Genomic DNA, 17,434 nt, shown 5'->3' on the forward strand with positions numbered 1-17,434 from the left:
TCATCAGTATCCATCTCTACTGTCATCTGTTCCATCTCTACTGAGGTCATCAGTATCCATCTCTACTGAGGGCATCTGTATCCATCTCTACTTAGATAATCTGTATCCATCTCTACTTAGATAATCTGTGTCCATCTCTACTGAGGTCATCTGTGTCCATCTCTACTGAGGTCATCAGTATCCATCTCTACTGAGGTCATCTGTATCCATCTCTACTGAGGTCATCTGTATCCATCTCTACTTAGATTCTGTATACATCTCTACTGAGATCACCTGTATCCATCTCTACTGAGGTCATCTGTATCCATCTCTACTGAGGTCATCAGTATCCATCTCTACTGTCATCTGTTTCATCTCTACTGTCATCTGTTCCATCTCTACTGAGGTCATCTGTATCCATCTCTACTGAGATCATATGTATCCATCTCTACTGTCATCTGTTTCATCTCTACTGTCATCTGTTCCATCTCTACTGAGATCACCTGTATCCATCTCTACTGAGGTCATCTGTATCCATCTTTACTTAGATCACCTGTATCCATCTCTACTGAGATCACCTGTATCCATCTCTACTGAGGTAATCTGTATCCATCTCTACTGAGATCACCTGTATCCATCTCTACTGAGGTCATCTGTATCCATCTTTACTTAGATCACCTGTATCCGTCTCTACTGTCACCTGTATCCATCTCTACTGAAGTCATCTGTATCCATCTCTACTGTCATCTGTATCCATCTCTACTGTCATCTGTTCCATCTCTACTGAGGTCATTTGTATCCATCTCTACTGTCATCTGTATCCATCTCTACTGAGGTCATCTGTATCCATCTCTACTGAGGTCATCTGTATCCATCTCTACTTAGATGATCTGTATCCATCTCTACAGTCATCTGTATCCATCTCTACTGAGGTCATCAGTATCCAGCTCTACTGAGGTCATCTGTGTCCATCTCTACTGAAGTCATCTGTATCCGTCTCTACTGTCATCTGTATCCATCTCTAATGAGGTCATCTGTATTCATCTCTACTGTCATCTGTATCCATCTCTACTGAAATCATCTGTATCCACCTCTACTGAGGTCATCTGTATCCATCTCTACTGTCATATGTATCCATCTCTACTGAGGTCATCTGTATCCATCTGTACTGAGGTCATCTGTATCCATCTCTACTGAAGTCATCTGTATCCATCTCTACTGTCATCTGTTCCATCTCTACTGAGGTCATCTGTATCCATCTCTACTGTCATCTGTATCCATCTCTACTGAGGGCTTCTGTATCCATCTGTACTGAGATCATCTGTATCCATCTGTACTGAGGTCATCTGTATCCATCTCTACTTAGATCATCTGTATCCATTTCTACTGAGGTTATCTGTATCCATCTCTACTGTCATCTGTATCCATCTCTACTTAGATTCTGTATCCATCTCTACTGAGATCACCTGTATCCATCTCTACTGAGGTCATCAGTATCCATCTCTACTGAGGTCATCTGTATCCATCTCTACTTAGATCATCTGTATCCATTTCTACTGAGGTTATCTGTATCCATCTCTACTGTCACCTGTATCCATCTCTACTGAGGTCATCTGTATCCATCTCTAATGAGGTCATCTGTATCCATCTCTACTGTCATCTGTATCCATCTCCACTGAGATCATCTGTATCCACCTCTACTGAGGTCATCTGTATCCATCTCTACTGAGGTCATCTGTATCCACCTCTACTGAGGTCATCTGTATCCATCTCTACTGTTATATGTATCCATCTCTACTGAGGTCATCTGTATCCATCTCTACTGAAGTCATCTGTATCCATCTCTACTGTCATCTGTTCCATCTCTACTGAGGTCATCTGTATCCATCTCTACTGTCATCTGTATCCATCTCTACTGTGGGCTTCTGTATCCATCTGTACTGAGATCATCTGTATCCATCTGTACTGAGGTCATCTGTATCCATCTCTACTGTCACCTGTATCCATCTCTACTGAGGTCATCGGTATCCATCTCTACTGAGGTCATCTGTATCCATCTCTACTGAGATAACCTGTATCATTTCTACTGAAGTCATCTGTATCCATCTCTACTGAGGTCATCTGTATCCATCTCTACTGAAGTCATCTGTATCCATCTCTACTGTCATCTGTATCCATCTCTACTGAAGTCATTTGTATCCATCTCTACTGTCATCTGTATCCATCTCTACTGAGGTCATCAGTATCCATCTCTACTGAGGTCATCTGTATCCATCTCTACTGAGGTCATCTGTATCCATCTCTACTGAGGTCATCTGTATCCATCTCCATTGAGGTCATCTGTATCCATCTCTACTGAGGTCATCTGTATCCATCTCTACTGAGGTCATCTGTATCCATCTCTACTGAAGCCATCTGTATCCATCTCTACTTAGATAATCTGTATCCATATCTACTTAGAGCATCTGTATCCATCTCTACTGTCATCTGTATCCGTCTCTACTGAGATCATCTGTATCCACCTCTACTGAGATCATCTGTATCCACCTCTACTGAGATCATCTGTATCCACCTCTACTGAGGTTATCTGTATCTATCTCTACTGAGGTCATCTGTATCCATCTCTACTTAGATCATCTGTATCCATCTCTACTGAGGTTATCTGTATCCATCTCTACTGTCATCTGTATCCATCTCTACTGAGGTAATCTGTATCCATCTCTACTGAGATCACCTGTATCCATCTCTACTGAGGTCATCTGTATCCGTCTCTACTGTCATCTGTTCCATCTCTACTGAGGTCATCTCTGTCCATCTCTACTGAGATCACCTGTATCCATCTCTACTGAGGTCATCTGTATCCATCTCTACTGTCATCTGTATCCATCTCTACTGAGATCATCTGTATCCATCTCTACTTATATTCTGTATCCATCTCTACTGAGATCACCTGTATCCATCTCTACTGAGGTCATCTGTATCCATCTCTACTGAGGTCATCAGTATCCATCTCTACTGAGGTCATCTGTGTCCATCTCTACTGAGGTCATCAGTATCCATCTCTACTGAGGTCATCTGTATCCATCTCTACTGAGGGCATCTGTATCCATCTCTACTTAGATAATCTGTATCCATCTCTACTTAGATAATCTGTGTCCATCTCTACTGAGGTCATCTGTGTCCATCTCTACTGAGGTCATCAGTATCCATCTCTACTGAGGTCATCTGTATCCATCTCTACTGAGGTCATCTGTATCCATCTCTACTTAGATTCTGTATACATCTCTACTGAGATCACCTGTATCCATCTCTACTGAGGTCATCTGTATCCATCTCTACTGAGGTCATCAGTATCCATCTCTACTGTCATCTGTATCCATCTCTACTGAGGTCATCAGTATCCATCTCTACGGTCATCTGTATCCATCTCTACTGAGGTCATCAGTATCCATCTCTACTGAGGTCATCTGTATCCATCTCTACTGAGGGCATCTGTATCCATCTCTACTTAGATAATCTGTATCCATCTCTACTGAGGTCATCTGTATCCATCTCCATTGAGGTCATCTGTATCCATCTCTACTGAGGTCATCTGTATCCATCTCTACTGAGGTCATCTGTATCCATCTCTACTGAAGCCATCTGTATCCATCTCTACTTAGATAATCTGTATCCATCTCTACTTAGAGCATCTGTATCCATCTCTACTGTCATCTGTATCTGTCTCTACTGAGATCATCTGTATCCACCTCTACTGAGATCATCTGTATCCATCTCTACTGTCATCTGTATCCATCTCTACTGAGGTAATCTGTATCCATCTCTACTGAGGTCATCGGTATCCATCTCTACTTAGATTCTGTATCCATCTCTACTGAGATCACCTGTATCCATCTCTACTGTCATCTGTATCCATCTCTACTGAGGTAATCTGTATCCATCTCTACTGAAGTCATATGTATCCATCTCTACTTAGATCATCTGTATCCATCTCTACTGAGGTAATCTGTATCCATCTCTACTTAGATTCTGTATCCATCTCTACTGAGATCACCTGTATCCATCTCTACTGAGGTAATCTGTATCCACCTATACTGAGACGATCTGTATCCATCTCTACTGAGATCATCTGTATCCATCTCTACTTAGATTCTGTATCCATCTCTACTGAGATCACCTGTATCCATCTCTACTGAGGTAATCTGTATCCATCTCTACTGAGATCACCTGTATCCATCTCTACTGAGGTCATCTGTATCCGTCTCTACTGTCATCTCTGTCCATCTCTACTGAGATCACCTGTATCCATCTCTACTGAGGTCATCTGTATCCATCTCTACTGTCATCTGTATCCATCTCTACTGAGATCATCTGTATCCATCTCTACTTAGATTCTGTATCCATCTCTACTGAGATCACCTGTATCCATCTCTACTGAGGTCATCTGTATCCATCTCTTATGAGGTCATCAGTATCCATCTCTACTGAGGTCATCTGTATCCATCTCTCCTGAGGTCATCAGTATCCATCTCTACTGTCATCTGTTCCATCTCTACTGAGGTCATCAGTATCCATCTCTACTGAGGGCATCTGTATCCATCTCTACTTAGATAATCTGTATCCATCTCTACTTAGATAATCTGTGTCCATCTCTACTGAGGTCATCTGTGTCCATCTCTACTGAGATCATCTGTATCCATCTCTACAGTTATCTATATACATCTCTACTGAGGTCATCTGTATCCATCTCTACTGAGGTCATCTGTATCCATCTCTACTGAAGTCATCTGTATCCATCTCTACTGTCATCTGTATCCATCTCTACTGAGGTCATCTGTATCCATCTCTACTGAGGTCATCTGTATCGATCTCTACTGAAGTCATATGTAGCCATCTCTACTGAGGTCATCTGTGTCCATCTCTACTGAGGTCATCTGTATACATCTCTACTGAGGTCATCTGTATCCATCTCTACTTAGATTCTGTATCCATCTCTACTGAGATCACCTGTATCCATCTCTACTGAGGTAATCTGTATCCATCTCTACTGAGATCACCTGTATCCATCTCTACTGAGATCACCTGTATCCATCTCTACTGAGATCACCTGTATCCATCTCTACTGAGATCATCTGTATCCATCTCTACTGAGGTCATCTGTATACATCTCTACTGTTATATGTATCCATCTCTACTGAGGTCATCTGTATCCACCTCTACTGTCATCTGTATCATTTCTACTGAAGTCATCTGTATCCATCTCTACTGTCATCTGTATCCATCTCTACTGAAGTCATCTGTATCCATCTCTACTGTCATCTGTATCCATCTCTACTGAAGTCATCTGTATCCATCTCTACTGTCATCTGTTCCATCTCTATTGAGGTCACCTCTATCCATCTCTACTGAGGTCATCTGTATCCATCTCTACTGAAGTCATCTGTATCCATCTCTACTGTCATCTGTATCCATCTCTACTGAAGTCATCTGTATCCATCTCTACTGTCATCTGTTCCATCTCTACTGAGGTCACCTGTATCCATCTCTACTGAGGGCCTCTGTTTCCATCTCTACTGAGGTCATCTGTATCCATCTCTACTTAGATAATCTGTATCTATCTCTACAGTCATCTGTATCCATCTCTACTGAGGTCATCAGTATCCATCTCTACTGAGGTCATCTGTGTCCATCTCTACTGAGGTCATCTGTATCCGTCTCTACTGTCATCTGTATCCATCTCTAATGAGGTCATCTGTATCCATCTCTACTGTCATCTGTATCCATCTCCACTGAGATCATCTGTATCCACCTCTACTGAGGTCATCTGTATCCATCTCTACTGTTATATGTATCCATCTCTACTGAGGTCATCTGTATCCACCTCTACTGAGGTCATCTGTATCCATCTCTATTGAGGTCATCTGTATCCATCTCTACTGTTATATGTATCCATCTCTACTGAGGTCATCTGTATCCATCTCTACTGAAGTCATCTGTATCCATCTCTACTGTCATCTGTTCCATCTCTACTGAGGTCATCTGTATCCATCTCTACTGTCATCTGTATCCATCTCTACTGTGGGCTTCTGTATCCATCTGTACTGAGATCATCTGTATCCATCTGTACTGAGGTCATCTGTATCCATCTCTACTGTCACCTGTATCCATCTCTACTGAGGTCATCTGTATCCATCTCTACTGAGGTCATCTGTATCCATCTCTACTGAGATAACCTGTATCATTTCTACTGAAGTCATCTGTATCCATCTCTACTGAGGTCATCTGTATCCATCTCTACTGTCATCTGTATCCATCTCTACTGAAGTCATCTGTATCCATCTCTACTGTCATCTGTATCCATCTCTACTGAAGTCATTTGTATCCATCTCTACTGTCATCTGTATCCATCTCTACTGAGGTCATCAGTATCCATCTCTACTGAGGTCATCTGTATCCATCTCTACTGAGGTCATCTGTATCCATCTCTACTGAGGTCATCTGTATCCATCTCCATTGAGGTCATCTGTATCCATCTCTACTGAGGTCATCTGTATCCATCTCTACTGAGGTCATCTGTATCCATCTCTACTGAAGCCATCTGTATCCATCTCTACTTAGATAATCTGTATCCATATCTACTTAGAGCATCTGTATCCATCTCTACTGTCATCTGTATCCGTCTCTACTGAGATCATCTGTATCCACCTCTACTGAGATCATCTGTATCCACCTCTACTGAGATCATCTGTATCCACCTCTACTGAGGTCATCTGTATCTATCTCTACTGAGGTCATCTGTATCCATCTCTACTTAGATCATCTGTATCCATCTCTACTGAGGTTATCTGTATCCATCTCTACTGTCATCTGTATCCATCTCTACTGAGGTAATCTGTATCCATCTCTACTGAGATCACCTGTATCCATCTCTACTGAGGTCATCTGTATCCGTCTCTACTGTCATCTGTTCCATCTCTACTGAGGTCATCTCTGTCCATCTCTACTGAGATCACCTGTATCCATCTCTACTGAGGTCATCTGTATCCATCTCTACTGTCATCTGTATCCATCTCTACTGAGATCATCTGTATCCATCTCTACTTATATTCTGTATCCATCTCTACTGAGATCACCTGTATCCATCTCTACTGAGGTCATCTGTATCCATCTCTACTGAGGTCATCAGTATCCATCTCTACTGAGGTCATCTGTATCCATCTCTACTGAGGTCATCAGTGTCCATCTCTACTGTCATCTGTTCCATCTCTACTGAGGTCATCAGTATCCATCTCTACTGAGGGCATCTGTATCCATCTCTACTTAGATAATCTGTATCCATCTCTACTTAGATAATCTGTGTCCATCTCTACTGAGGTCATCTGTGTCCATCTCTACTGAGGTCATCAGTATCCATCTCTACTGAGGTCATCTGTATCCATCTCTACTGAGGTCATCTGTATCCATCTCTACTTAGATTCTGTATACATCTCTACTGAGATCACCTGTATCCATCTCTACTGAGGTCATCTGTATCCATCTCTACTGTCATCTGTATCCATCTCTACTGAGGTCATCAGTATCCATCTCTACGGTCATCTGTATCCATCTCTACTGAGGTCATCAGTATCCATCTCTACTGAGGTCATCTGTATCCATCTCTACTGAGGGCATCTGTATCCATCTCTACTTAGATAATCTGTATCCATCTCTACTGAGGTCATCTGTATCCATCTCCATTGAGGTCATCTGTATCCATCTCTACTGAGGTCATCTGTATCCATCTCTACTGAGGTCATCTGTATCCATCTCTACTGAAGCCATCTGTATCCATCTCTACTTAGATAATCTGTATCCATCTCTACTTAGAGCATCTGTATCCATCTCTACTGTCATCTGTATCTGTCTCTACTGAGATCATCTGTATCCACCTCTACTGAGATCATCTGTATCCATCTCTACTGTCATCTGTATCCATCTCTACTGAGGTAATCTGTATCCATCTCTACTGAGGTCATCGGTATCCATCTCTACTGAGATCACCTGTATCCATCTCTACTGAGGTAATCTGTATCCATCTCTACTGAAGTCATATGTATCCATCTCTACTTAGATCATCTGTATCCATCTCTACTGAGGTAATCTGTATCCATCTCTACTTAGATTCTGTATCCATCTCTACTGAGATCACCTGTATCCATCTCTACTGAGGTAATCTGTATCCACCTATACTGAGACGATCTGTATCCATCTCTACTGAGATCATCTGTATCCATCTCTACTTAGATTCTGTATCCATCTCTACTGAGATCACCTGTATCCATCTCTACTGAGGTAATCTGTATCCATCTCTACTGAGATCACCTGTATCCATCTCTACTGAGGTCATCTGTATCCGTCTCTACTGTCATCTGTTCCATCTCTACTGAGGTCATCTCTGTCCATCTCTACTGAGATCACCTGTATCCATCTCTACTGAGGTCATCTGTATCCATCTCTACTGTCATCTGTATCCATCTCTACTGAGATCATCTGTATCCATCTCTACTTAGATTCTGTATCCATCTCTACTGAGATCACCTGTATCCATCTCTACTGAGGTCATCTGTATCCATCTCTACTGAGGTCATCAGTATCCATCTCTACTGAGGTCATCTGTATCCATCTCTACTGAGGTCATCAGTATCCATCTCTACTGTCATCTGTTCCATCTCTACTGAGGTCATCAGTATCCATCTCTACTGAGGGCATCTGTATCCATCTCTACTTAGATAATCTGTATCCATCTCTACTTAGATAATCTGTGTCCATCTCTACTGAGGTCATCTGTGTCCATCTCTACTGAGATCATCTGTATCCATCTCTACAGTCATCTGTATCCATCTCTACTGAGGTCATCTGTATCCATCTCTACTGAGGTCATCTGTATCCATCTCTACTGAGGTCATCTGTATCCATCTCTACTGAAGTCATCTGTATCCATCTCTACTGTCATCTGTATCCATCTCTACTGAGGTAATCTGTATCCATCTCTACTGAGGTCATCTGTATCGATCTCTACTGAAGTCATATGTAGCCATCTCTACTGAGGTCATCTGTGTCCATCTCTACTGAGGTCATCTGTATACATCTCTACTGAGGTCATCTGTATCCATCTCTACTTAGATTCTGTATCCATCTCTACTGAGATCACCTGTATCCATCTCTACTGAGGTAATCTGTATCCATCTCTACTGAGGTAATCTGTATCCATCTCTACTGAGATCACCTGTATCCATCTCTACTGAGATCACCTGTATCCATCTCTACTGAGATCACCTGTATCCATCTCTACTGAGGTCATCTGTATCCATCTTTACTTAGATCACCTGTATCCATCTCTACTGAGATCATCTGTATCCATCTCTACTGAGGTCATCTGTATACATCTCTACTGTTATATGTATCCATCTCTACTGAGGTCATTTGTATCCATCTCTACTGTCATCTGTATCATTTCTACTGAAGTCATCTGTATCCATCTCTACTGTCATCTGTATCCATCTCTACTGAAGTCATCTGTATCCATCTCTACTGAAGTCATCTGTATCCATCTCTACTGTCATCTGTATCCATCTCTACTGAAGTCATCTGTATCCATCTCTACTGTCATCTGTTCCATCTCTATTGAGGTCACCTCTATCCATCTCTACTGAGGTCATCTGTATCCATCTCTACTGAAGTCATCTGTATCCATCTCTACTGTCATCTGTATCCATCTCTACTGAAGTCATCTGTATCCATCTCTACTGTCATCTGTTCCATCTCTACTGAGGTCACCTGTATCCATCTCTACTGAGGGCCTCTGTTTCCATCTCTACTGAGGTCATCTGTATCCATCTCTACTTAGATAATCTGTATCTATCTCTACAGTCATCTGTATCCATCTCTACTGAGGTCATCAGTATCCATCTCTACTGAGGTCATCTGTGTCCATCTCTACTGAGGTCATCTGTATCCGTCTCTACTGTCATCTGTATCCATCTCTACTGAAGTCATCTGTATCCATCTCTACTGAAGTCATCTGTATCCATCTCTACTGTCATCTGTTCCATCTCTACTGAGGTCACCTGTATCCATCTCTACTGAGGGCCTCTGTTTCCATCTCTACTGAGGTCATCTGTATCCATCTCTACTTAGATAATCTGTATCTATCTCTACAGTCATCTGTATCCATCTCTACTGAGGTCATCAGTATCCATCTCTACTGAGGTCATCTGTGTCCATCTCTACTGAGGTCATCTGTATCCGTCTCTACTGTCATCTGTATCCATCTCTAATGAGGTCATCTGTATCCATCTCTACTGTCATCTGTATCCATCTCCACTGAGATCATCTGTATCCACCTCTACTGAGGTCATCTGTATCCATCTCTACTGTTATATGTATCCATCTCTACTGAGGTCATCTGTATCCACCTCTACTGAGGTCATCTGTATCCATCTCTACTGTCATCTGTTCCATCTCTACTGAGGTCATCTGTATCCATCTCTACTGTCATCTGTATCCATCTCTACTGTGGGCTTCTGTATCCATCTGTACTGAGATCATCTGTATCCATCTGTACTGAGGTCATCTGTATCCATCTCTACTGTCACCTGTATCCATCTCTACTGAGGTCATCTGTATCCATCTCTACTGAGGTCATCTGTATCCATCTCTACTGAGATAACCTGTATCATTTCTACTGAAGTCATCTGTATCCATCTCTACTGAGGTCATCTGTATCCATCTCTACTGTCATCTGTATCCATCTCTACTGAAGTCATCTGTATCCATCTCTACTGTCATCTGTATCCATCTCTACTGAAGTCATTTGTATCCATCTCTACTGTCATCTGTATCCATCTCTACTGAGGTCATCAGTATCCATCTCTACTGAGGTCATCTGTATCCATCTCTACTGAGGTCATCTGTATCCATCTCCATTGAGGTCATCTGTATCCATCTCTACTGAGGTCATCTGTATCCATCTCTACTGAGGTCATCTGTATCCATCTCTACTGAAGCCATCTGTATCCATCTCTACTTAGATAATCTGTATCCATATGTACTTAGAGCATCTGTATCCATCTCTACTGTCATCTGTATCCGTCTCTACTGAGATCATCTGTATCCACCTCTACTGAGATCATCTGTATCCACCTCTACTGAGGTTATCTGTATCTATCTCTACTGAGGTCATCTGTATCCATCTCTACTTAGATCATCTGTATCCATCTCTACTGAGGTTATCTGTATCCATCTCTACTGTCATCTGTATCCATCTCTACTGAGGTAATCTGTATCCATCTCTACTGAGATCACCTGTATCCATCTCTACTGAGGTCATCTGTATCCGTCTCTACTGTCATCTGTTCCATCTCTACTGAGGTCATCTCTGTCCATCTCTACTGAGATCACCTGTATCCATCTCTACTGAGGTCATCTGTATCCATCTCTACTGTCATCTGTATCCATCTCTACTGAGATCATCTGTATCCATCTCTACTTATATTCTGTATCCATCTCTACTGAGATCACCTGTATCCATCTCTACTGAGGTCATCTGTATCCATCTCTACTGAGGTCATCAGTATCCATCTCTACTGAGGTCATCTGTATCCATCTCTACTGAGGTCATCAGTGTCCATCTCTACTGTCATCTGTTCCATCTCTACTGAGGTCATCAGTATCCATCTCTACTGAGGGCATCTGTATCCATCTCTACTTAGATAATCTGTATCCATCTCTACTTAGATAATCTGTGTCCATCTCTACTGAGGTCATCTGTGTCCATCTCTACTGAGGTCATCAGTATCCATCTCTACTGAGGTCATCTGTATCCATCTCTACTGAGGTCATCTGTATCCATCTCTACTTAGATTCTGTATACATCTCTACTGAGATCACCTGTATCCATCTCTACTGAGGTCATCTGTATCCATCTCTACTGAGGTCATCAGTATCCATCTCTACTGTCATCTGTATCCATCTCTACTGAGGTCATCAGTATCCATCTCTACTGTCATCTGTATCCATCTCTACTGAGGTCATCAGTATCCATCTCTACTGAGGTCATCTGTATCCATCTCTACTGAGGGCATCTGTATCCATCTCTACTTAGATAATCTGTATCCATCTCTACTGAGGTCATCTGTATCCATCTCCATTGAGGTCATCTGTATCCATCTCTACTGAGGTCATCTGTATCCATCTCTACTGAGGTCATCTGTATCCATCTCTACTGAAGCCATCTGTATCCATCTCTACTTAGATAATCTGTATCCATCTCTACTTAGAGCATCTGTATCCATCTCTACTGTCATCTGTATCTGTCTCTACTGAGATCATCTGTATCCACCTCTACTGAGATCATCTGTATCCATCTCTACTGTCATCTGTATCCATCTCTACTGAGGTAATCTGTATCCATCTCTACTGAGGTCATCGGTATCCATCTCTACTTAGATTCTGTATCCATCTCTACTGAGATCACCTGTATCCATCTCTACTGTCATCTGTATCCATCTCTACTGAGGTAATCTGTATCCATCTCTACTGAAGTCATATGTATCCATCTCTACTTAGATCATCTGTATCCATCTCTACTGAGGTAATCTGTATCCATCTCTACTTAGATTCTGTATCCATCTCTACTGAGATCACCTGTATCCATCTCTACTGAGGTAATCTGTATCCACCTATACTGAGACGATCTGTATCCATCTCTACTGAGATCATCTGTATCCATCTCTACTTAGATTCTGTATCCATCTCTACTGAGATCACCTGTATCCATCTCTACTGAGGTAATCTGTATCCATCTCTACTGAGATCACCTGTATCCATCTCTACTGAGGTCATCTGTATCCGTCTCTACTGTCATCTGTTCCATCTCTACTGAGGTCATCTCTGTCCATCTCTACTGAGATCACCTGTATCCATCTCTACTGAGGTCATCTGTATCCATCTCTACTGTCATCTGTATCCATCTCTACTGAGATCATCTGTATCCATCTCTACTTAGATTCTGTATCCATCTCTACTGAGATCACCTGTATCCATCTCTACTGAGGTCATCTGTATCCATCTCTACTGAGGTCATCAGTATCCATCTCTACTGAGGTCATCTGTATCCATCTCTACTGAGGTCATCAGTATCCATCTCTACTGTCATCTGTTCCATCTCTACTGAGGTCATCAGTATCCATCTCTACTGAGGGCATCTGTATCCATCTCTACTTAGATAATCTGTATCCATCTCTACTTAGATAATCTGTGTCCATCTCTACTGAGGTCATCTGTGTCCATCTCTACTGAGATCATCTGTATCCATCTCTACAGTCATCTGTATCCATCTCTACTGAGGTCATCTGTATCCATCTCTACTGAGGTCATCTGTATCCATCTCTACTGAGGTCATCTGTATCCATCTCTACTGAAGTCATCTGTATCCATCTCTACTGTCATCTGTATCCATCTCTACTGAGGTCATCTGTATCCATCTCTACTGAGGTCATCTGTATCGATCTCTACTGAAGTCATATGTAGCCATCTCTACTGAGGTCATCTGTGTCCATCTCTACTGAGGTCATCTGTATACATCTCTACTGAGGTCATCTGTATCCATCTCTACTTAGATTCTGTATCCATCTCTACTGAGATCACCTGTATCCATCTCTACTGAGGTAATCTGTATCCATCTCTACTGAGGTAATCTGTATCCATCTCTACTGAGATCACCTGTATCCATCTCTACTGAGATCACCTGTATCCATCTCTACTGAGATCACCTGTATCCATCTCTACTGAGGTCATCTGTATCCATCTTTACTTAGATCACCTGTATCCATCTCTACTGAGATCATCTGTATCCATCTCTACTGAGGTCATCTGTATACATCTCTACTGTTATATGTATCCATCTCTACTGAGGTCATTTGTATCCATCTCTACTGTCATCTGTATCATTTCTACTGAAGTCATCTGTATCCATCTCTACTGTCATCTGTATCCATCTCTACTGAAGTCATCTGTATCCATCTCTACTGAAGTCATCTGTATCCATCTCTACTGTCATCTGTATCCATCTCTACTGAAGTCATCTGTATCCATCTCTACTGTCATCTGTTCCATCTCTATTGAGGTCATCTCTATCCATCTCTACTGAGGTCATCTGTATCCATCTCTACTGAAGTCATCTGTATCCATCTCTACTGTCATCTGTATCCATCTCTACTGAAGTCATCTGTATCCATCTCTACTGTCATCTGTTCCATCTCTACTGAGGTCACCTGTATCCATCTCTACTGAGGGCCTCTGTTTCCATCTCTACTGAGGTCATCTGTATCCATCTCTACTTAGATAATCTGTATCTATCTCTACAGTCATCTGTATCCATCTCTACTGAGGTCATCAGTATCCATCTCTACTGAGGTCATCTGTGTCCATCTCTACTGAGGTCATCTGTATCCGTCTCTACTGTCATCTGTATCCATCTCTACTGAAGTCATCTGTATCCATCTCTACTGAAGTCATCTGTATCCATCTCTACTGTCATCTGTTCCATCTCTACTGAGGTCACCTGTATCCATCTCTACTGAGGGCCTCTGTTTCCATCTCTACTGAGGTCATCTGTATCCATCTCTACTTAGATAATCTGTATCTATCTCTACAGTCATCTGTATCCATCTCTACTGAGGTCATCAGTATCCATCTCTACTGAGGTCATCTGTGTCCATCTCTACTGAGGTCATCTGTATCCGTCTCTACTGTCATCTGTATCCATCTCTAATGAGGTCATCTGTATCCATCTCTACTGTCATCTGTATCCATCTCCACTGAGATCATCTGTATCCACCTCTACTGAGGTCATCTGTATCCATCTCTACTGTTATATGTATCCATCTCTACTGAGGTCATCTGTATCCACCTCTACTGAGGTCATCTGTATCCATCTCTACTGTCATCTGTTCCATCTCTACTGAGGTCATCTGTATCCATCTCTACTGTCATCTGTATCCATCTCTACTGTGGGCTTCTGTATCCATCTGTACTGAGATCATCTGTATCCATCTGTACTGAGGTCATCTGTATCCATCTCTACTGTCACCTGTATCCATCTCTACTGAGGTCATCTGTATCCATCTCTACTGAGGTCATCTGTATCCATCTCTACTGAGATAACCTGTATCATTTCTACTGAAGTCATCTGTATCCATCTCTACTGAGGTCATCTGTATCCATCTCTACTGTCATCTGTATCCATCTCTACTGAAGTCATCTGTATCCATCTCTACTGTCATCTGTATCCATCTCTACTGAAGTCATTTGTATCCATCTCTACTGTCATCTGTATCCATCTCTACTGAGGTCATCAGTATCCATCTCTACTGAGGTCATCTGTATCCATCTCTACTGAGGTCATCTGTATCCATCTCCATTGAGGTCATCTGTATCCATCTCTACTGAGGTCATCTGTATCCATCTCTACTGAGGTCATCTGTATCCATCTCTACTGAAGCCATCTGTATCCATCTCTACTTAGATAATCTGTATCCATATCTACTTAGAGCATCTGTATCCATCTCTACTGTCATCTGTATCCGTCTCTACTGAGATCATCTGTATCCACCTCTACTGAGATCATCTGTATCCACCTCTACTGAGATCATCTGTATCCACCTCTACTGAGGTCATCTGTATCTATCTCTACTGAGGTCATCTGTATCCATCTCTACTTAGATCATCTGTATCCATCTCTACTGAGGTTATCTGTATCCATCTCTACTGTCATCTGTATCCATCTCTACTGAGGTAATCTGTATCCATCTCTACTGAGATCACCTGTATCCATCTCTACTGAGGTCATCTGTATCCGTCTCTACTGTCATCTGTTCCATCTCTACTGAGGTCATCTCTGTCCATCTCTACTGAGATCACCTGTATCCATCTCTACTGAGGTCATCTGTATCCATCTCTACTGAGGTCATCTGTATCCATCTCTACTGAGGTCATCAGTATCCATCTCTACTGTCATCTGTTCCATCTCTACTGAGGTCATCAGTATCCATCTCTACTGAGGTCATCTGTATCCATCTCTACTGAGGGCATCTGTATCCATCTCTACTTAGATAATCTGTATCCATCTCTACTTAGATAATCTGTGTCCATCTCTACTGAGGTCATCTGTGTCCATCTCTACTGAGGTCATCAGTATCCATCTCTACTGAGGTCATCTGTATCCATCTCTACTGAGGTCATCAGTATCCATCTCTACTGTCATCTGTTCCATCTCTACTGAGGTCATCAGTATCCATCTCTACTGAGGTCATCTGTATCCATCTCTACTGAGGGCATCTGTATCCATCTCTACTTAGATAATCTGTATCCATCTCTACTTAGATAATCTGTGTCCATCTCTACTGAGGTCATCTGTGTCCATCTCTACTGAGATCATCTGTATCCATCTCTACAGTTATCTATATACATCTCTACTGAGGTCATCTGTATCCATCTCTACTGAGGTCATCTGTATCCATCTGTACTGAGGTCATCTGTATCCATCTCTACTTAGATCATCTGTATCCATCTCTACAGTTATCTATATACATCTCTACTGAGGTCATCTGTATCCATCTCTATACTCCTGGTGTCGAGGAGCCGATGTAGAATGCGTCCCAAATTATACCCCATTCCCTACAACCTTGAACAGAGCCCTGGGGGGGGGCATTTGGGACGCAAGTGTAGCATGGATACTACAGGCAGCAGGCCATCAGCTAATGGAGCAATATCATCTCATTTAAAGAGCTAACCTTTTAGAGAGACAGAGAGAGAGACAGAGAGAGAGACAGAGAGAGACAGAGAGAGACAGAGAGAGAGAGAGACAGAGAGCGAGAGAGAGAGAGAGAGAGAGAGAGAGAGAGAGAGAGAGAGAGAGAGAGAGAGAGAGAGACAGAGACAGACAGAGAGAGAGAGAGAGAGAGAGAGAGAGAGAGAGAGAGAGAGAGAGAGAGAGAGAGAGAGAGAGAGAGAGAGAGGAGAGAGAGAGAGAGAGAGAGAGAGAGAGGGAGGGAGAGAGGGAGCGAGAGAGAGGGAGGGAGGGAGAAAGGGAGCGAGAGACAGGGATGTAGTGAAAGAAATTGACGCCTGGGACATGTGGCTACTGCAAGGGAAGGGGGATGTCATTCATCAAGTGATTCAATTAGCTAACAACACAAAGGAGTAATGTCATGGGGGGACACAAGGCTGGGAAATGATGTGGGTGGGGGAAGGGACTGATATTGATCACATGCTCTGACAACACTGTTTAGCTGGAATATTTCCCCACAAGTTAGTCCCCTTCCCCGGGTGCTGCTGTTTGGTGAGATGACTACCCTGTATCAGAGGTGAGATGACTACCCTGTATCAGAGGTGAGTTGACTACCCTGTATCAGAG

General features: G+C 42.3%; 1 protein-coding gene across 1 annotated transcript in view; it reads right to left on the minus strand.

The window, feature by feature from the left end:
- LOC124020698 (oxysterol-binding protein-related protein 3-like) overlaps positions 1–17,434 on the minus strand; it is a 94,228-nt gene that overhangs the window by 57,769 nt on the left and 19,025 nt on the right. The gene's annotated exons all lie outside the window — the stretch shown is intronic.

The sequence above is a fragment of the Oncorhynchus gorbuscha genome, unplaced genomic scaffold (assembly GCF_021184085.1).
Source record: "Oncorhynchus gorbuscha isolate QuinsamMale2020 ecotype Even-year unplaced genomic scaffold, OgorEven_v1.0 Un_scaffold_879, whole genome shotgun sequence".
Taxonomy (NCBI): domain Eukaryota; kingdom Metazoa; phylum Chordata; class Actinopteri; order Salmoniformes; family Salmonidae; genus Oncorhynchus; species Oncorhynchus gorbuscha.